The 24,624-nt window shown below is 43.5% G+C and overlaps 1 long non-coding RNA gene and 1 pseudogene across 1 annotated transcript; one reads left to right on the top strand and one right to left on the bottom strand.

Moving 5' to 3' along the window:
• Positions 1 to 8,368: 8,368 nt before the first annotated feature.
• Positions 8,369 to 12,995, bottom strand: LOC131423321 (ATP synthase subunit delta, mitochondrial-like; annotated as a pseudogene).
• A 1,437-nt stretch (positions 12,996 to 14,432) lies between these two features.
• LOC124076530 (uncharacterized) lies at positions 14,433 to 24,133 on the top strand. The gene is made up of 3 exons (XR_006846377.2): positions 14,433 to 14,859; positions 17,982 to 18,806; positions 22,808 to 24,133. It is a non-coding gene; the product is annotated as an uncharacterized LOC124076530 (long non-coding RNA).
• The last annotated feature ends 491 nt before the right edge of the window (positions 24,134 to 24,624 follow it).

Below are 24,624 nucleotides of genomic sequence, written 5' to 3'. Positions count from 1 at the left end.
ATGTAAATGTTTAACATGTTTTAATATTTTTATTACGAAATATAGTAAGAAATTTATTCATATATATCTATGTAACAAATGTAACTCTGATACTAAACCATTAGCCCCACAGATCTTTCTTTTTCTCTTTACCATAATATTAATGTCAAAAGTCTATTTTTATTCATATTTATTTGCATGCAAACAAAATTAGGTCTGAAATGGAAGTCAGGTTATAGACACACTATGTCTAAGAAGTTCATGTGAGGCTTTAAGGACAAAAGCACTGAGCTGGTGATGTGGCTAGGTGGTGGAGTGCTTAGCTGTCACGTTTGTGGCCCTGGGTCCCATCCCCAGTACCACAGAAACAAAAGCAAAACAACAGATTTAGTGTTGCTAAACACTTAGGGTTTACTGATGTTTCTCCTATCCAAGACAGTTTTTAACCTTAATTTTTAACCTCTGCTTACATTTTGACCCATTTCCCAGGTTTCACCTTGGGAGATCAAAGTTTTGGTGGTGAGCTGGAAGAGAGTTGAGCTGTGACTTGTCTATGGTTGGCAGATTCATCACAAAAATACCAGAACCTGCAGCTCTCTGCCAGGATCTGGCAAACTTTTATGATTGGATTATTTTGTTGTTGTTGTTTTGGTGTTAAGTTTTTTGAGTTCTTTATATATTTTGGAAATTAGTGCTCTATCTGATGAGCATAATACTAAAGATATTCTTCCACTCTGTGGGCTCTCTTCATATTATTGATAATTTCCTGGAACCACCATTTGACCCAGCTATCCCACTCCCTGGTCTATACCCAAAGGATTTAAAATCACCATACTATAGTGATAGAGCCACATCAATGTTTATAGCAATTCACAATAGCTAAACTGTGCCCATCAATAGAATATTATTGTTCAGCATTTAAAGAGAAGAAAAATTTGGCATTTGCAGGTAAATGGATGGAGTCGGAGAGTATCATGCTAAGCCAAGTAAGCCAATTCCAAAAAAACCAAAGGCCGAATGTTCTCTCTGATATGTGTGTGCTTATCCATAATGGGGGAGGGGGTATGGGAAAATGGAGGAATTTTGGATTGGGCAAAGGGGAGGAGGGGAGGAGAGGGGACCAGGGGTTAGATAAGATGATGAAATGAGATGGACATTATTATTGATAATTTCCGGAACCACCATTTGACTCAGCTATCCCACTCCTTGGTCTATACCCAAAGGATTTTAAATCACCATACTATAGTGACAGAGCCACATAAATGTTTATAGGTACATGTATGAGTGCACAAATGGTATGACTCTGCCTTGTGTATAACAGAGGAATGAAAATTGTGCTTCATTTGAGTATAATGGAATGAATGGCAATTCTGCTGTCATGGATAACTAATTAGAGAAAAAAGTTCTGAAATCAGCCATTCAGAATGCTCACTGGATGAACTGGATAACTCAATATACTGTTTGTGGGAATATAAACTGATAAAAACTACTTTGGGAAACACTTTGAAAGTATCCTTAAAAGTTGAACACACAGCCAGGGATGGTGATGAGCACCTGTGATCCCAGCTTCTTAGCCAGATGAGGCAGGAGGATCACAAGTTCCAGGTCAGCCTGGCCAAGTCAGCAAGACCTTGTCTCAAAATAAAATGAAAAGGCACTGGAGACATGGCTCAGTTGTCCAGCACTCACTTAGCATGCTGGAGGCCCTGGCTTCAATCCCCAGTACCACACACAAAAAAGGAAAAAAGAAAAAAGTTGAACATATCACCTCGTATTAAATGAAGGGGAATAAAGTGTAAGTGCTTACAATGCCTTTTCCAGGAATCTCCATAGCAACTTCATTCAAATATGCACATAAACACAGGAAACATTGCAGACATTAGGAGAGGAATGTATGAATAAACTGTAAACTACCTATGCAATGCCATGCAAAGCTGAAGTGCAGACACAGGACAGCATGGAAAAGCCTGAAAATAGTTACTAGAGGTGACACAAAAGGTATGCATATGGTTATATCTTTTTAAAATACAAAATGCAAATAAAAAATGATAGAAAGAAGCAGCACACAGGCTTACCTCGCTCTTTGACATTCTTCAGGGAAACTCTGTCCTCTCCTCAGAATGGAGGATTTAGCCATGGATGCATCAGGACCCGAGGGGACAACAATACTGTTAACTCCTGGAAAAGAGAGGAAGCCCAGGTCACCATGCTTTATAAATTATGCTGACAGGTACAAAAATGTGTGTGCATACTTGCAGTGACAGCATCCAAAGTAATGCATTTCTACTCAGGAATATAGAGAACAGCCTGAAAATCCTCTTATGAAAAAGAAAATGAAAGACAGCACAAAGGGGCAGTGTGATTTACCAGGCACCCAGAGTCAGAACAGTTATGTTTCCCTGGGACCTTTCCACAGAAGCCTAATTTTACAAATCTTTTCACCCCACTGAGGCCCTCACCAAATTCTGTCGCCTTTGTCTCTAAGCTCCTAACAAAATGAATCCTCTTTGCTCTAGGTGAGGTCACAAGGTACCTGCACAGGCTCTGGAATTTCCTCAAAGGGCCAACCATCTGTGTGAAAGTCAGACACCTGTGTGGAGGCCCAGGCAGAGGCAGCTTTCAGACTCTGACAAGGACTTGATACTCAGCAGGTAGTAAACACAGGTTGCTGGAGGGACGGACACACACACATTCCATGAGCTGTTTGGGGCTCCAGCTGCAGCAATGCACATGGCACCCAGAAGAGAAGCTCCCACATGAATAGGTGAACAGACAACCCCAGCCAGAGCCAAAAAGGAGACTGTACTAGGACAGGAACAGCATCCCCCAGCAGAAGCAACGGTCACAAACTGTTGTTTTGGACTCCCTTTTTAACACTTGTCCCAGTTTCTTCTGTCTTGATAATTTTCTGGGGCCAGAAATGCTTTAAATTTTTTTTCCTGTCTCAATCTATTTGAAACCCCCTCCTAGGAGGCATCTTTTAGGACTTGGCCCTGAGATTATGCAAGAAAGAAGGAAACAGCCTGGACCTCCAGCAGCTGGCCTATCAGTGGGGTCTGCTGTTGCCAGGACCAAGTTTGACACACACAGCCTGGCCCTAAAATCCTAGTGAAGCACAAGCAATTTCATGGAGCATCAACATGTACCAAATTCAATGTGAAAAGAGTAATCAGGACCAAAAATGAAGTCTAATCTCTAACCATGTCTGAACACAGCTGAAAAGTGAACATTGATTAATTTATACAAGTGACCAAACATCCCCTATCTGGTGAACTTAATTGACTGCTGCTTTGCCCCCAATTAACTTTCATCTCCCTTCAGTCTTCCCTTTTCTGCATAAGATGCAAGAAGACCACCACCAATAGAATTCCCTGCTTCCTGATAGCGTCCACTCTAGAAGAGAGCCCTTCTGTCCTTAAATGTCCTTCAACCTCCAAATGTTTTTAACATTCCATACCAAAAGTGATCCCAGTGTTCCCCTGCTGTTTTCCCTGAGTGCTGTGAGGGCTACACCAAGTTGTGTTAAACACAGTCATGTTCTTTGGTTGATTTTGGATTTTGGTTTTATCTGCAGGGCCCTGATAGGATACATGAAAACAGAATGAGAACAGTGCAGGATAATGAATTGTACCAGGGAAATTGAGGAATGCAGTTATTAAATGTAGTAAGGACCAAGCTGGACCTAAAATTGAGAAGAAATGTTGGCCACATAAACAAAACAGGTTCATTTCACATGTAAGGTTCTATTTACAAAGTTAGAGCAGGTCCACAGAGGGAGATGAGGAAAGGCCCCTACTTGGTGCACCAGGCTGTCAAGAAAAAGGATCCAGAGCCAGGAAAGGCCCCCAGAGGAGCTTTCCTCTGCAGGCCAGCAACTACCCTCATGGCTATTCTGACTGGAAACATTGCCCTTTTTATGGACTGACCCTGTGCTATCCGGCACACATCCAGTGGGTCCAGCCAATGTGATCATGAGAACCAAGCTTGATATTGTTAACACACGCACAAAGTGTGGGGAGAATGTTCTCACAGAGACTGACATGTTCAGATCTGCAAAGTCAGGAAGATAGATGGGACACTGCAGGGCCCCACAGCAATTTGCCCCTACTGACTATAAGGGTTCCTGGAGAAGCTTCTGGGATATCGGGAAAAGGAAGGATGTCACAGAAGGTGCTAAGGACCCTAGATCCCCAATTCTGCCTTCTACAAAGTAGATCCATTTGTGAATGTTTTCTTTGGAAATGCTGGGGCGGGGGGAGTCTAAATACAAAACCATCGATTCAAAACAGAACCCAGAGGCCTGACATCAGGGTGCAACGGATCAATGAGAGTGTTTCAGGAGAATTCAGGAAACCCTGGACTGAGGAACCTGACCCTGAGGACAGAGGAGGAGCCAGACCCGACGGGGACAACAGGTGAATTGGGCAAGCCTGAGTGACCAGGCACTAAGAGGGAGGGTCCCCTCCCCAGCCTCCTGCAAGACCTCCGGCACTCACTGGGGCTGGACAGGAGCACCTGGCTCCAGGGCGCTCCTGCGGTGCTCACCAGGCGGCTGACAAGGCGCTGACTGAGCCCAGGGCAGGGAAACTGCCACACAGCGAGTCCTCAACGGCTCTCTGTGCACGGGCAGGTCCGTTGCCAGCCTCAGCCAATCAGCGCTCAGCCCCACCGGCTGGACCAATAGCAGTTCCATTTGCTCCCCATTCAAAATTTTGGGCGCGGAGCGCGGATGCGCGCGACTTCTCAGGCCCGAGCAGAGCCAGGGAGGAAGGGGAGAGTTCAGGGAAGGTCCCACGATCAGGGCTTTCCTCAGCTCTTCTACTCTTTGGGACTGAGGTGGGATCTTCAGAGACCCCCTCATGGCTGGGGATGGCTCACCTTCAACTCTCTCCCTGAGTTACTAAAGTAAAATTCACGTGTAATAGTCACCCTCTGTCCATTTTGAAGTGTACAACCCAGTGTGAGTTAGTAAACTTGTAACTTTGGAAAACCTTCACCGCCATCTAGTCAAGAATATCCTCACCATCCCAAATGGAAACCTCGTTCCCATCCAACCTCATTCCCACTCCCCTCACCAAGTCACTGCTAATCACTAATCTGCTTGTCTATCTGAACAGGTTGGCCTATTCTGGAGATTTCATATAAATGAACTCATGCAATAAATGGCCCCTGTGCCTCTCTTTGCATGATGGTTCCAAGGTTCATCATGTTGTAGCATCTGTCAGGTCCTCCTCTTCCTTTTAGGGCTGGATAATATTCCATTATATGAATAAACTATATGAATTCAACCATCCATCAGTTCATTGTTATCTGCCATGTCTATGTGAAGTGTGCTGCCATGAACAAGTATGTATGAATAGCCATTTTAATACTTTTTAAATTATTTTTTTAAGTTGTAGTTGGACACAATACCTTTACTTTACTTATTTATTTTTATGTGGTGCTCAGGATCGAACCCAGGGCCTCATATGTACTAGGTGAGCCTTCTACCACTGAGCCACAACCCCAATCCCATTTTAATACTTTAAAAAATATATTTTGTTTATTTATTTTTTTAACATGGTGCTGAGGATCAAATCCAGGTGCTCTGCCACTAAGCCAGAATCCCAGCCCCACATTTTAATACTACTCTTCATATATGCACATAGAAGTTGAATTGCCAGGTCTAAGGTAATTATAGATTTGACTTGTTGAGGATCACATAGATGAAGCATTTTACAATTCTCCAGGCACGTATGAGGGTTCTGATTTCTCCACATTTATGCCAACACTAGTTAATTTATGGGTTTCTTTTTCTTTTTTTACTCCAGCCATCTTAGTGGGTGGGAATGGTATTTCATTATGGTTTTCATTTCCCTATTGATGGGAACATCTTTTCACCTGTTGTTGGCCATTCTATATCTTCTTTGGAGAAATGTCTAGTTCAGTCATTTGTCCATTTTTAGTTGTGTTGTCTATTCTTTGTTAAGAGTCCCCCCCTCCCTTCTCTCAGTGGATATAAACTCAATATTTTATTGTCTTCATAATAAAAAAACAAGGTAAAGCTAAGAACTGTATCACTTGCTTGCTCATTTCTTATCCTCTCCTGTTCAAAATACTTGCATCTCGTGGGAGCCAGCATTCTCTGAGACCTGCAGCTGGGCTTGGCACAATCTTTCAGTCTTCTTTGTAGTGTTAACCTTGTCCCAGAAAATCACTGTGGTCTGTCCAAAAGAGCCACTCTGTTTCCTGTCACAACATTGCTTTCTTGTGCACACAGAGAATTCTTGCCCTTCTTATGTGTCACTTCATGGGTTGGTGCTTGTCACACTTACTGGAAGTCTGGAGGGGCTTGGGAATGTTCACCATGTCTGTGGAAGCACTACTGATATGGAAAGCAAGAGTTCTTCACACATTCTGAATACCATGCCCTTAGCTAGATGACTGGCTATCAAATTCTCCTGTTCTATAGGTTTCTTCTCACCTTCCTTGATAGTATGCCTTAATGCACAAAATTTTCATTTTCATGAGGTCCAATTTGCTTTTTCTTCTACTGCTTGTGCCTTTTTTGTCAGATCTGACACAAACTTGTCAAAACCTCAGTCAAGATGTATGCCTGTGTTTTTTTTCTAAGAGATTTATCACTTAAGACATTCCATTTATGTTTTTGATAAACTTTGTATTGATTTATTGTATTAGGTAAGGCAAGGTTCCCCAAACCTTATCTTGCACATGGAAACCTATTTCCTCAGCAACATTTATTAAAGACACTATTCTTTCTCTTGTGAACACTCTTGGAATATTCTTGGAAATATCAATGCAATGTAGATATTTGTGTCTGTTTCTGTACTCTAAATTCTATTCCATAGATCTGTAGGCCTGTACTTCTATCCCTACCCACTATTTTGAATACAAAACTACTTTGTTGCTTTTTAAGCTTTGAGAAGTTTCTTCTTCATTGTCAATAATTTTTTTTTTACTTGAGTTCCTAGCAATTGTATAGAAATTGGTGGATTAGATTTTCCATTTTTGCATAAAGTGACCATTGGAATACTGATCGGGATTTTATTAAATACATAGAATTTTTTTTTTTTTGGAAAGTGTCACCTTCTTAACATTGCCTTCTAATACAGGAACACAACATGGTCCCATTTATGGAGGTCCTCTTTAATGTCTTTCAGCAATGATCTGTTGTTTTCAATGTAGAAATCTTAAGCCCCCTTTGTTAAATTCATTTTAAAGCATTTGATCCTTTGATAATGCTGTATATTGTATTAAGTTTTCTTTCAGACCATTTGTTGACAGTCCACAGAAATTCAACTGATAAATATGTATTGATCGTATGTCCTGCCACTTTGCTGAATTTGTTTATTAGCTCTTTTTCTTTCCTGGATTCCTTAGGATTTTCTATGTATTAGACTGCATCACCTGTGAGCAGAGGTAATTTGACTCCTTCTTTTCCAATTTGGATAACTTTGACTTCTTTTTCTGGCCCAACTCTTCTAGCATAAAGCTCCTGTACAACAAAAGCAGCCAAAGTGTCATCCTGGGTTTTTAGAACCAGGGGGGAGAGTTTGCAGTCGTCACCCTGTGGGCAACATGAGCTGTACATTTTTCATCAGTGACTTTGATCAGATTGGGGAAACTCCTCCTGATCTGTAGAGTATCTTTATTCTAAAAGTGTGCTGGATTTAGTGAAAAGCTTTATCGGCAATGAGGCCATCTGTTTGACCTCATTATGTTATGGTGCTGTGTGCATGGGTTGACTTCTGCACAGGAATCCATCCTTGCTTGCCTTTGACGGATCCCACCTTTTCCTCCTCTGTAATCCTTTTAAAGTGTTACTCAATTCATTTTACAGGGATCCTGTTAAGGATTTTCACATTCAGATTCACAGGGGATGTCAATCTGTGCTTTTCTTTTCCTGTAATGTCTTCTTCTTTCTTTGGTTTCAGAGTAATACTGGCACCAGAGAATGATTCAAGAAGTTCTCCCACCATTTATGTATTTTTATAAAATTGGAGAGGAATCAGTGTTACTGCTCCTTCAACTGTTTTTTAAAATGCACCATTGAAGGCAAATAGTATTGAGTTTTTCATCATGTGAGACTTTTTATTTCTAATTTACTCTCTTCTGCTTCTGTTCAGATTTCTTCTTCCTCCTCCTCCCCCCTCCTTCCCCTCCCCCTCCTCCTTCCCCCCTCCTTCTTCTTCCCCCCCCCAGGCTTTCTTGCCTTGAATATGTGCAGGGGCTGGGGACAATGTTCTGCAGATGTGCCTGGAAAGCACATGTCTCAGGCTCTACAGGGGCAGAGTGGTGGTAGGTGGCCCATCAGATAGGGGGCCTTGGAAGAAGAGCCCTACAAGGTTACAGACCCCACATCAGGCCTGCCAAAGCTGCTGAGGGCTGCAGTAGCCCCAGGTGTAACCTGAGGGAGGGGCAGGCCTGAGAGCCTGGGCAGAGCCAGCACCACTCTACCCCCTGGTGGCCTCAGCAAGCACACTCCCCCAGACAGAGGTGAATGACCTGGACCTTAATTTCCCTGCAGGTGAAGGGCACTCACCACCTACTCCAGGGCCTTCACCAGGGCCTCATTGGCCTTGATACGGATTTGTATCTCTGCCTGAGTGGTCTGCTGTTCCGACAGCTATGACTGGGCCTTCTCCAGGTTGGCTCTGGCGGCCCACAGGTCCAGCATGTCCAGTGTCACAGTGTCTTCGGCCAATAACTGCACTGAGGAATCAGCATTACCTGTGATAAAACCGTTGCTCACAAAGTTTTTAGTAGTGCTGCCATCTTCTGTGTAGACAACCACCTGCCCCGGCTGCAGGACCTGCAGGGTGGGCACATGGGCTTCCAGTATGCCAAAGGCTCCAGTCAGTGTGGGCACTTCCACTGGCCGGACATTGGCACCATGGAAGGACACCTGCATCAGGGAGGCTAGGTGAAGAATATCTGGCCTGGACTGGCAGTGGGGGCCGGTGGCTGCAGCACCAGTCTCCTCTTTCTTCTTGAATTGGTCTTTGGTAGTGTGTTTCTAGAACCGTGTCTGTTTCACCTAGGTTATCTAATTTCCTAAGGGCAACAAGAGCACATGGCCAGACACAGTCTTGTCCATGAATGACCATAGCAGCTTGATGTTTAAGGGGCAAAGCTGGAGAGAATGCAAGGTGAAGGTGCAGATGAGTGGAGAAACACAATTGCAGGCAGTGGCTGAAGGATTGACTGCTGTATCCCCACTTCCAGAGACCATGGCCTCAGGACTCCCTGCACTAAGAGCAGCGGGTCTTCTCTATCCCAAATTCCCAAGGCCACAACCTCAAGGACCCCACAGTGAGATTATCTTCCCCAAATACTGATGCTGCTTCAGCTCCTGCTTTAGACACCTTGGGCCACTTTCCAGGAGGCACCGATGGTGACACCAGACAGGCCAGAGCAGGACCATCCTGGCCAGACTCTATGCAGCCCCACCCCTTCCTCCTCAATGTGGGAAACATAAGTCCTTGAGGAGTCTAGTTCCCTGTCATGTTCTTTGTTTCCTTCTCTCTCTCTCTCTCTCTCTCACTTGTGTGTGATAAATAGAAAGTCTGGTGATCTATTTTCAGAATATACTATTCAGCTTTAATTGGATCCAATCGTAATCATTTTAATTGTAGCCCTTTCCCCTTACCTGCCCTAATAACATAGATTATACCCTGAAGATATCCAATCAAGAAAAAGGGCAGCACTGCCTTAGGTATACAAACAGGCAGGCTGCCCGCCCAGGTGCCCTTGCTGGCCAGGTTCTGTAATGCCAGATTCATGGGACCCCAATAGACCTCCAGGAGCCGAATCCGATGCAATCACACAAGAGTCTTTACTGCAAGCTAGAGCTTGCACTCAACTGTTTCCGACGCAGTGATCCCAAGGAGTGGGTCCCATTTCTTTGTTCAGATTTTATAGGTTTTGGGGGATACTCTATGTGTCACAACATCACACAGCAAATCATTTCACACCGCAGGAAGATCAAACAACTCTTAACATTGATTAGCACATTCACTGGTGGGAACAAATTGGGTAAGGGTGATTGGTTAGTATAAGAGGGGGATTTGTTTGGACTGATTGGATTAATCCATGAGGGGTGTACATGCTAAACTACATGGTTTCCCAACATGTTATCAACCACCATAAACTACTGGGGGGTCATCTGGCATCCCAAGTATTTTCCCTGTCTCATGCTGATTGGTGGTTGCTAGGGGGTTGCTATGGGTCCTCACCTAGCCTAACTGAGTCAGGGACACCTGGTGCCACAGATCTCTCCTGTTATTTACAGACAAGCAACTCATCAAGTTGGCTATCTGCCTAGAAAGGTTCTGTGGATTTTTCCAAGGACAAGGGTCATGTCCCCTTCCTTTGGACAGGCCTTGCTCTGAGGTAGAGGCTGGTTTCTCAAAAAATGGAGTCACGTCAGTTTCTCAGTTCCAGTAGCACAGTCCTTCTGGCAGAGGTAAAAGTTTGCCTTGCCCACCCACTTTTGAGCATGTGTTTCATTTCTTGCAGCACCTTGTTATATCTAACAATTTTAGCACCCAATGTGGCACTCCATTTATTGTCTAGGGGTCTCGGTAATCCCCCTCCTCAGAGGCAATATGTCGCTCTGCCTTCTTATGGTAACCACTGAGTTGGTGAGGAAACTGCCATCCCTGAGGCCAACAAAGGGCCCAAATTCCAAAGTGGATCAAAAGTAGATAGACAACACAGGAAAAGGGCCCAGGCAAGTACCATGGTGACCAACTAATTCTATTCATATACATAGACCAAAAAGAAAAATGTATCTCAAGCTTGAAGGTGGTCAGGCAAGAAATCCCTAGTAAGTATGACCGAGCAGTTAGGGGCCCTGGATATGCAAGAAATACCCAATAAGAGGATTGAACATATGGACAGTAGGTGGTTAAATGCACAAGAGGAAACTCAATTACAGGAGCCTACCAAAAATAGGGAATAAAAAATTTTAGGGCTAGGGACAGGGAAGAAAAATAGAAAGAGCCCCATATGTACAAATCCTCTTTCCTTTAAAGAGTCCTGAGCAGGGAAATAAACAATAGTAATGGTGGGAATAAATCTTCCACATGAAGGATGCGTGGCCACCTGAACTTTTGACTTCTGCATCCACCATGGCTCAAACTGTATTCCTAATGTTCCCAATTGCAAAGGCCCCCAAAGGACCAAGCCAGATGCAAACTTCATGGATCAGCAAAGCCTTCATTCAGCAATGGAGTCATGCCTCTGATGGACTCACTTTCCTAGTGGAAAATGAGCCACTGGCCAAAGGAGGAGTCTGCGCTTATATAGGTTTATGACACTGAGAGGTGACTCAATTATTGACACAGCATGTCAGTTTGGGCACTCAGAAAACAGGTTTGTGAGAATTTGAAATTTGTTTTTACTGGGCAATAGTTTTACTTGGAGAAGAATGGAGGGGGTGGGGTCAGCATTCAGTGCTTATCTCTTTCCCTTTAGGGTCCCATTATACTGTCCCTGAAAAGGATTTATTCAGGAAAAAAAAATCAATGCTTTGGCTTCCTTTCTAGGGATTCTTCTGCCACTGGGAAAGAATGCACTGGGAAAGGTCAATGCCATCAGTGTGCTGCCCCCTCCTCTTCACTCCCTCTTCCCAGGCCATATTATTTTGGGGTTTGCCATTTTCCACATCTAATAGATCATACTATTGTAATGCCAGATTCGTGGGACCCCCAATAGATCTCCAGGAGCCGAATCCAATGCAATCACATAAGAGTCTTTGTTGCAAGCTCCAGCCTGGACTCACAACTGTTTCCAATGCAGCGGTCCCAGAGAGTGAGTCCCAGTCCTTTGTTCAGTGAGCTTTTATAGGTTTTTGGGGATACTACATGTGTCACAACATCACACAGCAAATCATTTCACACCACAGGAAAATCAAACAACTATTAACTTTGATTAGCACATTCACTGGAGGGAACAAGTTGGGTAGGGGTGATAGGTTAGTACAAGAGGGGGATTCGTTTGAACTGATTGGTTTAAGCCATGAGGGGTGTACATGCTAAACTACATGGTTTCCCAACATGTTATCAACCACCATAAACTACTGAGGGGTCATCTATCTGGCATCCCATGTATTTTCCCTGTCTCATGCTGATTGGCAGTTGCTAGGGGTGTTGCTATGGGTCCTCACCTAGCCTAACTAAGTCGTGGACAACTGGAGCAGCAGATCTCTCCTGTTATTTACAGACAAACAACTCAGCAGGGTGGCTATCTGCCTAGGAAGGATCTGTGGGTTTTTTCCAAGGATAAGGGTCACGCCCCCTTCCTTAGGACAGGCCTTGAGATAGAAGCTGCTGTTATTTTTTTTTTCAAAAATGGAGTCACATCAGTTTCTCATTATAAAAATCTGTGATAAGCTCTATTTTTCCTGTGAAAAAGCTACAATTTTGTTGTTTTTTCTTTTTTGTTGTTTTTATTGTTGTTTGTTTGTTTGCTTGCTTGTTTTTTTTCTTTATGTGTGCACACCTGTGTATGGTATTATAATATCTACTTATGTGTTTGTGATAGACACAGTATCAAAATTAGCTTATAGATAAATAAGAACTCATAAGTTTAATAAATAGATCCAAATGCCTTTCAGTTTGTGTGACTTAAATAAAACTCTAAGAAAAAGGATCCATCTAAACTGGTAAAAAAAAAGATGCCTTTGAAATTATTAAGCCACATATTTTAGATGGCCAGCCAAGCAGAATATTGATGAATAAGAATAGCTATGGTCAGCAATCAAAAATCAGGGGACCCAGTTGAGGTCTTATTCAAATGCAGAGGCCACACCTGGAGGATAACTAGTAGAAATACCTTCAAGGTCTATTTCAAAGGTAAATGGCCATGAGATGGGGTTCAACTGTGGGAATAATCCAGGCAGCTCCTTAGTCCCAGAAGCAGGAAAATTCAAAGTGGGGGTGACCCATAAGAGAATTACAGGGATTAACCTTCAGGTAAAGGCCACAACCAATAGCCTTGATACTTTTTCAATGTTTTTTAAGCTCCTAAACCAGCATAGGGCTTTCCTGCTATCTGGCCCCCTCCCACATGGTGGGATTCTGCTCTTCCCTTCCCTTATTATCCATAGATTTTATTTTTCAAATCTGGGAAACAAGAATCCATGAGGAGATGGGCAAAGGAAGGAATCTAGGCTCATCTCAAAACTCTGACTTCATCTTAGAGGTCACAGGGAGATCTTCAGAAGGATGAGTAAAATGGACTAAAGCTTTATTACTTTGCTTTTCATCCAGAATCCCTATACTCCATTTATACATTCTGTCTCTATCAAAACTTCTAGGACTGGCTGGGTGTCATGAGGGGGCAAAATTGTGACATATGGAGTTGAGGGGAGAAATAAAGAATGTCCACGCACTTCTGCCCATTTCAATGCTTTATTCATTCAAATGACTCAATACAATTTCACTCTATAGGTTCTTAATCAAGAAAACAACAATCCTTAATGCTAGGCATTGCAATAAACATAATCAATTCACAGCAAACAATTCTAGATTAGTTAATTCAGAGCAAACAATTCTAGATTAATTCTAAGCACTGCAAAACACACTGAGTTATGATAGGCTAATGACAGACATTTCCTCTGCATGCTAAGTTCAAAGGTCTTAAGTCTTAGGCTTTGAGTCCAGCAGATGCACACTCACTCAGACCACAGTGATCAGGTCCGGAACCAAGGCAGGCTTTTCCTGGCGTGGAATGGAAGACCAGTTGCATAGGGAGAAGTTGCAGCTCTCATCAAGGTCCAGAGGAGGCGGTGGAGTTTGAGAGGGGTGAGGATCACGCAGAGGCTCTGGAATAATGACAAGTGATGGGATGTCAGGTCCTTGTTTCAGTTGGCTTAATCCCTATTCATTTGCTCTATCATTTATACTAAATATGGGGGATTTTGACCCCCCTTTCAATCCTTATCAGCTACTACCAGATTTCTCAGTGACATCATTTACCCTGGTCTGGTGGTCTCCACCCTGATCTTCTCACCTTTCCCTCTTATCAGGCTAGGACAGCCTACCAGGGGCTTCACTCTGTTTATCAGGGTGAGGGGAAGTAACTTGTTTGTGGCCATACTGGAGGGCTCTGTGGGTGTGCCTGCTGAGACTGCAGGTTTCAAACTGGAGTTTTTTAAAATGGAGTTGCTTAAGTTCAGGCCTAAGGCCATCCTAACACTGGGGCTGTGGCTCAGTGGTAGAGCAGTTGCCTAGCCCATGTGAGGCACTGGGTTCCATCCTCAGCACCACATAAATATAAATAAATAAATAAAGTTATCATGTTCATATACAACTAAAAATATTTCTAAAAACCTGAAAAAAAATTCTGGGGCATGTCAACCAGTTAAAAGTGGATGGAACAGCTGCTGGACGGAGGAAAAAGGCTTTGTTGGAGTGAAATTTATTAATCCCTCTCTGACTTTGCAGGAGAGAATGTTGGTGTAAGATATGGAAAATGACAAACCCCAAAATAGTGTCGCCTGGGAAGAGGGAATGAGCAAGAAGACAACACATTGATAACTTCGATCCTCTCCCAATACATTCTTTCCCAGTGACAAGACAAGCCCTGGGGACGAGATATCAGTGGGATACCACAAGTAAACTTTGAGCATGTCTAAACCATTTTGAAGCAGAGGTGTGCCCCTAAGAGAACTCTCAGGGTAATCTCATCAATCTGAGGCTGCTTCATTGCCTTGGAAAATGTCCTGCTGAAAGAGAATGCTGTGATACCATGGAATTTATTGGCTTGGACAGCCCCATGTTCAAATGCAACTCCCCAGAGATAGAGAGAGACACAGTGCACCAACTACCCCTGTGGCACCAGCTACCTGAAGGAGGAAGAATGACAGCCCAAATGGTAAGTCCCCAATCAGGCCAATTTCCTCATAGCTTCTCCCTTCTTGTTTACCTCCCCACAACAAATTTCTTTGGTGTGTTTCACTATAAATAAAGCATTTCCAGGCTTGTCCCCTTTTGAAAGGATAAAAGAAACTGAAGTTAAAGACCAGGCATTGTAAAGTTTCTAAGCTTCAAAGCCTGAGTTAAAATGTAAAGGATCAGGTATTGTTAAGTTCCTATGCTACACTCAAAACCTGAAATTCCTGTAGCTGTTAGGACAATTCACGGGACTGCCCAGTAGATATTCCCCCTGACCATTTAGTTGTTAAATAACCTAGGACCCTGTGCAGCTTGGCACGTAGGCATCTCAGGGCCTAAACCAATCAGTTTGAATGTGTACCCCGCTTTAGAACTGACCTATCACCCCCGCCTGACCTGTTCCTGCCAATGAATGTACTAATCATGTTTGAGAATTGTTGTTTGATTTTCCTGCGCCTCATGATGATTTGCTCTGATGTATGAAAAGCCCCCGCCCTCCCCAAAAAGTGTACTTAAGCACTGCTTAACCCCTGCTCGGGGCTCTTGGCCGCTCTTCCTTCTTGAGTGAGCACGGAGCCCCAGCATGCTGGATCCTCAATAAACCCCCTTTTGTGGTTGCATGAGTCGGTCTCTTGGTGGTCTCTTCCTCCAACGTTCGCCGGACCCTTACACTTTGTTAGGATTAGACCCATCAGGTCTCTCCCACCTATCATGCCCGGCTTTGTAAATATTTTCCTGAGTACTTTGCTTCATTTCTTGATATTACTTTTTCAGACTTTTTACTTCCAGAGGGCTCACACTCAGAGAGTTACTTATTTCCTCCCCACGCAGGTCATGGGTGACAACTGGCACCTAGAACAGGACCCTGGAGAGGAATTCAGAAGAAAGAATGTCAGGTGAATGCTCAGCCTCTCCTTCACAGAAAAATGTGCATTCGTCAAGTTAAAGAGAGAGAGAGGAGGGAGGAATCTTTAAGATAGCTTGACGTTAAGAATGGGGAATTTAAACTCTAAATAGAGTTATGTTATACTTAGAATGAAGAAGGTATAGTTGATGCAGTTTCTAGAACTTGTTATTAAAAGGTTTCTTTGTTTCCTTAAAGAGGGATGGGACTTATCAGAGAGTTGGGTGCTGTACTATAGTAATTCAGATAATATGCCCAGGTGCATTACTGAAAATGCAGAAAGGATGTGGACTTTGATACAAACTTGTTTGGATTCAGATTGAGACAGTGTGATATGGTCAGCAGAGGATCAATTGGTGGCTTTAAGAACAGTGTCAGAGGTTACCAGCCTGCCTGCCTGCCACAGCTTCTTTGCCTGCAGAGAGTGCAGTGCAGGAAAGGGAGAGGTTTGGTAAACAGCTGTGTGTCAGTTCTCTAGCAGAGAAACCAGACAAAATACCTGTGGGAGTGTTTATCTTGTGGCCATTTATCTGGTGTGGTGTTAGATGTCAAGAGCCCCATGTTACCTGAGATTAGTGTCTGCCTCTCACCCTACTCCATGATAGGAGTTCATGTTGTGCCGCAGTCTGGCTGGGCACAAATCAGGAGCCACTCAAGCAGGAACAAACTTTATTTCCGAACTCCCCCCCCCCATGCCACCCACGCAGCCCTCTCAGGAACACCACACACCAACCAATCGGAACTCCCTCAAGCAGAACTTCACCAACCAACACGAACTCCCCAGGAATCCCCGAGAACTCCAAAACAGCGGGCACCCGAAGCCACTCCCTTCTGGCAAAATGCCATTCGTCATCACCACTCAGCTGTGGTCCTCAACAATGTTGTGTTCAAATGATAGATTTTTGTTGTAAAGATTTCTGTGATCTCAAAATAGGGATATAAGCAAAACAAAGGTTTGGGTAAATCATTTGAAAATATTTAAGGTAGTAATAAATTTGTAAGTAAAGTGAAATTTTTAAAGGATTTCATGTGATTGAGTTATTTATGAGTCTTTGTGGAAGCAAACTAGATACCAAAGATACATTAGTATTATTGTAGAAATTATGTTTCTTGGTTCACAGCTGTTATACAAACTAAAAGTTTTCAGTCTTGTTATTTTCATTATGTATTCTCATAGAACTTTATAACTTTTGCCTATTAGTGTTTTAAAGAAGTATTCTTTCTTTAAGACAGAACAACCTAAGTGAATTTAAAAAAAAAGCCATCATCTATAGGACAGAAAAAAATATAAGCCTGTGTGGGAATTCTGTGTTTGGGATTGGGGTCTACAAACTTCATGATTGTGACATTATTAGTGACTAGGAAGTTTCTATGCAAAGACACAGGATGCCTGGCTGCTAGGTAATACCTGGTGACTGGGAAACTCCTGTGCAAAGGCACAGGATGGGTGGCTGCCATAGCATGTCCTTCACAGGTTTCCCCTGATTCCCACGATGGAAATGCCCAGCCTTCTCCCTCTGAGGTAATAAGACAACTATGCAGGCACTGGATGGTTTCCTTAGCAATGTCCTTGGAGAGAAGGGGCTCTGTGTTTCTCTTAACCTGGACCTTATCTCAGTTAGCTAAGGTTAAAGAAATACTAATTACTTAGTATTTAGAATTCAGGCTAAAGAAATACTAATTAGAATATCATCATGGTAACAGGAGGTAGGTGTTCTTGGAGTGAATAAACTCCTGGCAGGGAGGGGCAGACCCCCCACTTCTGCACTTCTTCTTCACCACTTCACCTCACTCCTCTCTGCTCCTCCTGTCTGCTGGCACTATTTGTGTCTGTGTCTGTTCTTTGTGTGCCTCCTCGCAGGTATTCCCACACAGGTGACTTCCAATACTAATACTGGCCCCAATGAAATGGAAGGGGTAAATAACTTTAAAGTTATATACACTAAATATAAAACCCAGTACTCCTACTTTAAGACTGGTGAAACTAGCACACTGGATGAAATGTCCCTGATGCTTCCAAGGGAAGCTGCATATGGTCAGCAAGACTCTGACCCACCCTGGCAGATGACACTAGAGAAGCTAAGGGGCTTCTCATAAGTCCCCAAAAGTGACCTATCTATATATTTTTTTTTGGTGGTATGATTATTATAAACCATTGCACAGGTTCTCATTCTAGAATTTGCATTCATCACTTCCAGCCTGATGACTTGATTTTAATCAAGACCCGGAGAGAAAATAATCTTCGATCAAGCTGAAAGTGGCCGACCAAGTGCTCCTGACCACAGGATGGCTATGCAAACTGTTAAGAGAGGGAAAACTCACTGCCAGGGGGCATTTCCACTCTAAACGGGTATGTCTAGGAAAGATGGCAAGACCAACGGGTACAATGACAATGAGACCAAAAGGTATACAAAGAAAAAATGGAGGGTGATTGGAAATAGGAAGTCTGGCGGTCCATTCTCTTAAGGCGTTTGGCCTTGACTGGATCCATTTAGCCCTTTTAATTGTTGCCCTTCCACTTTACCCGCCCCAGGGATCTGCTGAATCTGGACCATCACACGGGGCAACAGAGTGGCTCTGGGGTATCTCAGTGGTCTAGCGTTGCTGGCATGGTGGAGGCCCTGAGCTCTAACCCAGTACAGCCCCAAACACAAACCAAATAAAGCCCCAAAAGACAGGAAGGGGAGAACATGGTCCAGGGCCTCAGTTTCCTTCTCTACAAAGTCTGGAGCTTGGAGTAGGTCATCACAAGGTCCCACAGGCTCCCCAATCTGAGCTTCCCTTGGTGTGACACTGTGCTCTGGCCCTTGGTGGAAGCTTTCTGCCCCCTGGAGGGCCAACAGAGGGCAGAGAAGACAGGAAGACAGATGTGGGCCACAGCAGAATGGTGCCCTAAGGGACCACTCATCCTTGGAGGAGGAGAAAGACCACCTTATTGGAGTCTCGGGGACCCATGTGGAACTGGAACCCAAGTCCTTGTCCTGGCAGTGATGAAAAGGCTTTGTGAGGACAATGACTCCCAGGTGAGTGTGGCCAGTAGAGGAATGGAAAAGTCCCTTTAATGTCCCTGGTCCTTCAGGCCCCATTTTTGTCCCCAGGCATTTGTTAAACTGAGGCCTAGATGTCACTGCAGCAAAGCCTGTTTCCTGTGGCAGTTTTTCTTCCACAGTGTACAGTGACCACTAGCCACCCAGGGGAGACTGAGCCCACTGTGCTCTCCTGGAGCACCCACAGTCAGGAAGAGCCACCAGAGGGCTCTGTGGCCATTTCCCTGCCACCACACAGAACGGCACCTCCTAGGAGGAGCATCCATCTCCACTATCTGAGCTGCTCACTGACTGGCACCTGCTCCAACAGGTTTCCAGATCCTCTCATCTATCCAATCACTATTCGCCAAGTGCTGACCTTGTTCCATGTGCTGAGTTAGGCCTGCGAACTGCAAAGAAAAAGAACAATGTGGTCTCTGCCTTCCAGGAGCTCTAATCTGGAGAAGAAGAGGGACAAATCACTAGAGAATTATAACTGGAAGAAAAGACCAAGAGTTATATCAAAGGAAAGCACAGGGCTCTTAGGGAGGGCTGCAGTCACCACATGGAGCCATCTGAAAAGGCCTTACTGTGGTGACATTGATGCCTAGAGCTGATAAATGGGGTCCTGGGTGGGGAGGGTAGAGGGAAGACACATGAGAGGAGGACACATAAGAGGAGGGGAGGGATGGGCAAGGGAAGGGTTAGAACCTTGGGTTTTGCCAAACATACCTGTGACATGCTAGTATTTGAAAAATTATCCCACACAAAGCATATAAAACCACAAACATTTGTAGGCTTAGTTTATCTAGATCAGAAATGCAAGAGGCCTCAGCTGGAGGCTTCCACCATCTCTTATGAGGCTGGGGCCACAGACTCAGCTGATGCTTAGTTATGGCAAGGTCTGTTCTCAATCTCTGCCGCATGGCTACAGGTGGGACTCAGGTAGGACAGAGGCCTCATTTCTGCCCTCTCCATTGTCCTCTCTGTCATAAGACTTGTGAGCCTCTCCATAGGGAGTGACATAGAGAGCAACAGCTTCCCCAGAACCACAGATCCTAGGGAGGCAAGAAAAAGGAAACAAAGAAAGAGGAAAAGGAAGGATGAGGAAGAGAAGAAAAAAGGAAGAAAGAAGTGAAGAAGAAGAGGAGGAGGAGGAGGAGGAGGAGGAAAGAAGGAAGAAGGGAAGGAAGGAAGTAAGGAAGAGGAGAGAATGAGATGTTATTCACAGTCATTTCAGAAATAAATCTTGGAGGTGACACCACATGAACTTTTGTCATGTTCTATAGGTCACCTGAGAGACACTAAATCCAGCTCACACTGAAGAGAAGGGTGTGGGAGGCCGACATAGTATGTGACCATCATTTGTCTCCCCTTATGATTGGTGTGGCATTGCCGGTCACTTTGTGATCTGGTTGCCTAGGTAACCATAGACGGTAGCCCTGATCTTTAGGGTCGAGCAAATGTGTCTTCATGCATGGATGTGCCTTCCTACATCCCCATGGGTTGAGCTATGCTCACCTGTTCTTTTGTGATGTTTACCCTTTGCCCTGTTTGGGATAGGTGTTCCATGGAAATGCCTTTTGTGTGTCCCCTTCTTTTACTGTGCCCTTGGGTGTAGACTTCCTAGATGTCAGTCATCATAAAGCTAGACTCAGCCCCTTGAAACTGACCTCTTGCCTCATTTGAATGACTTCTCCTCAATAAGAGGGGTCAGCAAGTGCGGTCTCTCTCTCTCTCTCTCTCTCTCTCTCTCTTACACGTTCTGTGAACCCTTAAGGTCAGAGGAGCCGTCACAGCACCCCCGAAGAAAAAGGAATTTCTGTCTCTTGCATGGTTATTTTGTGCAGCCAAGTTCCCCTGGAGTGACCCCGAGTGTTTTAGTCATGTGCAACACGGCAGAAGGGGACTACTCAAACTAGGAGGTTTGAACACAGAACCTTAATGAGCCTCCTTTACAAAAGCATAGCCATACCATTTTCAAAAATAAAAAGAATGATGAATTAGCATAAGGGAACTGATTTCCACCCTGAGCATCTCCATCAACAATTTTGACTTTATAACCAACCTTACCCACTTCCCCAAGCATCTTGCTAAGTCAACAAAAGAGAAGTTTTTGAAAAAGGGCAAAGGCAGTTCACAGAAGACAAAATAAACATTTTTAAATCTATCAAGAAAACAATGTCTTTTAAAAGGGAAAACCAAGGTACAATGAAATTATTTCTTCCTATCTATCTATCTATCTATGAAGTACCAGGAAGCCAACCCAGGGCTTTGCACATGAGAGGCAAGAGCTCTATGTCACTGAACCTCACCTCACTCTCACAATGAGTTGTGTTTACACTAAGAGGTTGGCATGATCAAAGAGTTCACACTAATTGAAGGTGAATAGAGGAAATCAAAATAATGATAAGAGCATAGTTTTGTTTTACCCAGTTTAGGAAAGTTTTCTAGTGTATTTCTCAGCATGGTTTTTGTTGCAGAGCTCTGTTGAAATGACATCCTTATATGTGATGCATATTTATCACTGAATGGAGGAGGAGGAGGAGGAGGATTGTCTCTACGGTGCATCTGTAAACTCCTTTCACATTGTTTCCTCTGTTACATCTTTTCTCTGTATTCTGGGGGCCTCTTCTCAGATATGTCCAATGTCTTTGGGAGTATTTTTGCAACTTCAGTTCTGTTCTTTTTTATTACAATTTGGTCATTCTAATTTTAGTTTCCTTACGATGTTTCTGTGTTTTATTCTTCTAGCTTTTAAACTAGTTGTGCCATAGAATTTTTTAAAATAGACTTTATTTCCTAGAACATTTTTGGGTTCACAGTAAAACTGAGCTGTTGTGTTCCATGACTAAACACTCAGGGTCACTCCAGGTGAACTGGGCTGCACAAAATAATCACACAGAGACAGAGAAATGCCTTTTTCTTTAGGTCCTGTGGTGGCTTCTCTGACCTTAGGGGTCCATGGAAAGAGAGAGGGGATCACATGCTGAACCCTCTTATTGGGAAGAATCCATTCAAATGAGATAAAGGGTCAGGTTTCAGGGGATTGAGTCTAATTGTGATGTCTGCTGTTGGCAGGTTGCCTGACATCTAGGAAGGCCACACGCAAAGGCAGAGCAAGAGAAGGGGACACACAAAGGGAGTTTCTGTGGAACATTCTATCCCAAACAGGGCAAAGGGGTAGGGTTACAAAAAGAATAGGTGAGTGTAGCTCAACCCCAGGGGTATGCCAGAAGACTGGCCTTGCTATCTGAGTGAGGGAAAAGACCGAGTCACGAGTCATGGAACTTCCTTGCCAGACTACAGTGATCTTTCAGATCCCTTCCAGTCCTGGTGCATCAGGACTGGAAGCCGTGGTAACTCAATGTGGCTCCTCACACTGAGCAGAAGGCAAAGAGATATCCCATAAACCATCTACCCCACACATATACAATCTTGCCCATTATCAACACCTCTCACCAAATTTGATGTATTTGTTACAATTGGTGAATTGGAAAAAAAAAACATTATCTCTAGTGTAAACTAGTTTACACAGGACTCAATCTTAGTATTATATTGGTTTGGACAAATGTGTAATAAACATATATCCACCATTAGAGTATCCCTCAGAATAGCTTCACTAACTAAATTCCAATAAGGTTCTCCAAACTGTCAGACCATGGGTCTCAAGGAAGTTAATTCATTCATCAGTATTTAGCAACTGCTCTTTGAGATAGAATTGGAACTAAGGCATAGACTCTGCTCTGAGGTCACTGTCTGGGAGGGACACCAAGGATCGTAACACAATGCAGAGTGATAAACTCTTGTGTACAGGTGATTAAAATCATAACCTTCTCTCTCTCACCAATCTCATTATTCTGACCTGATGTTCTTTCATAACATAAAGGATTTTAGCAAAACTTTCCCAGGGAAGAGAAAGCTCAGAGTTTTGGGGATAGTGGACAGTGTGTGCCAGACCTCACCATACTAACCATGAGATCTACCATTTGACAAAGGTCCAATGAGAACTCTTGCAGATGGCCTGTCATAGGACCTCGTCATTTCTGTTACATTCCGTCTCTGAGGAGTAGATCACATTCCAGTGAAGATTCCCATCATGAAAAGAACAACACGACAGAAGAAATGTGTGATACATAATATCTAACTGTGATGAGATGTTTTACATGGATGTTGGACATGATGGATGGAGAAAGAAGGGAGATGCAAACAGAGATGTGGGGTAGACCCATCATTTTTCATGTCTTCGGGTGACACAGGCACATCTTCCAGCTAGTGGATGACCATGTGTTTGTTTCTTGTAGAAGATATTCATCAGCTTCCAAATCATAATAAAGAATAAAAGCAAATAAGTATTTTTAGACAAATGATCTACATTATTAAACGTGTTCTCTAGATGACAAAACTTGCAAACCTTCTGCAATAGGCAGTGTCATGGAGGCAGGAAGTCAGGCACTGCCCCCCTGCTGGCCACATGAGAAAATGACATGAAGAGTGTAGAGCTCCTTGATTGTCAGCAAAAGTACACAAGCACATAGAGGCCTTTATTTCTGTGGTTTAAAAATACATAAGTGACTACCTTATATTTGATAAAGGGGCTAAAAGCATGCAATGGAGGAAGGATAGCATCTTCAACAAATGGTGCTGGGAAAACTGGAAATCCATATGCAACAAAATGAAACTGAATCCCTTTCTCTCGCCATGCACAAAAGTGAATTCAAAATGGATCAAGGAGCTTGATATCAAATCAGAGACACGCCGTCTGATAGAAGAAAAAGTTGGCTACGATCTACATACTGTGGGGTCGGGCTCCAAATTCCTCAATAGGACACCCATAGCACAAAAGTTAATAACTAGAATCAACAAATGGGACTTACTCAAACTAAAAAGTTTTTTCTCAGCAAAAGACACAATAAGAGGGGTAAATAGAGAGCCTACATCCTGGGAACAAATCTTTACTCCTCACACTTCAGATAGAGCCCTAATATCCAGAGTATACAAAGAACTCAAAAAATTAGACAATAAGATAACAAACAACCCAATCAACAAATCGGCCAAGGACCTGAACAGACACTTCTCAGAGGAGGACATACAATCAATCAACAAGTACATGAAAAAATGCTCACCATCTCTAGCACTCAGAGAAATGCAAATCAAAACCACCCTAAGATACCATCTCACTCCAGTTAGATTGGCAGCCATTAGGAAGTCAAACAACAACAAGTGCTGGCGAGGATGTGGGGAAAAGGGTACACTTGTACATTGCTGGTGGGACTGCAAATTGGTGCAGCCAATTTGGAAAGCAGTATGGAGATTTCTTGGAAAGCTGGGAATGGAGCCACCATTTGACCCAGCTATTCCCCTTCTCGGTCTATTCCCTAAAGACCTAAAAAGAGCATGCTACAGGGACACTGCTACATCGATGTTCATAGCAGCACAATTCACAATAGCTAGACTGTGGAACCAACCTAGATGCCCTTCAATGGATGAATGGATAAAAAAAATGTGGCATTTATACACAATGGAGTATTACTCTGCATTAAAAAATGACAAAATCATAGAATTTACAGGGAAATGGATGGCATTAGAGCAGATTATGCTAAGTGAAGCTAGCCAATCCCTAAAAAACAAATGCCAAATGTCTTCTTTGATATAAGGAGAGTAACTAAGAACAGAGTAGGGTCGAAGAGCATGAGAAGAAGATTAACATTAAACAGGGATGAGAGGTGGGAGGGAAAGGGAGAGAGAAGGGAAAATGCATGGAAATGGAAGGAGACCCTCAGAGTTATACAAAAGTACATACAAGAGGAAGTGA

The sequence above is a fragment of the Marmota monax genome, unplaced genomic scaffold (assembly GCF_021218885.2).
Source record: "Marmota monax isolate L192 unplaced genomic scaffold, Marmota_monax_Labrador192_F-V1.1 WCK01_AAM20220418_F8-fsc00397, whole genome shotgun sequence".
Taxonomy (NCBI): Eukaryota; Metazoa; Chordata; class Mammalia; order Rodentia; family Sciuridae; genus Marmota; species Marmota monax.
Note: the sequence above shows the minus strand (reverse complement) of the source record. Positions and strands in the feature narration are given on the sequence as shown.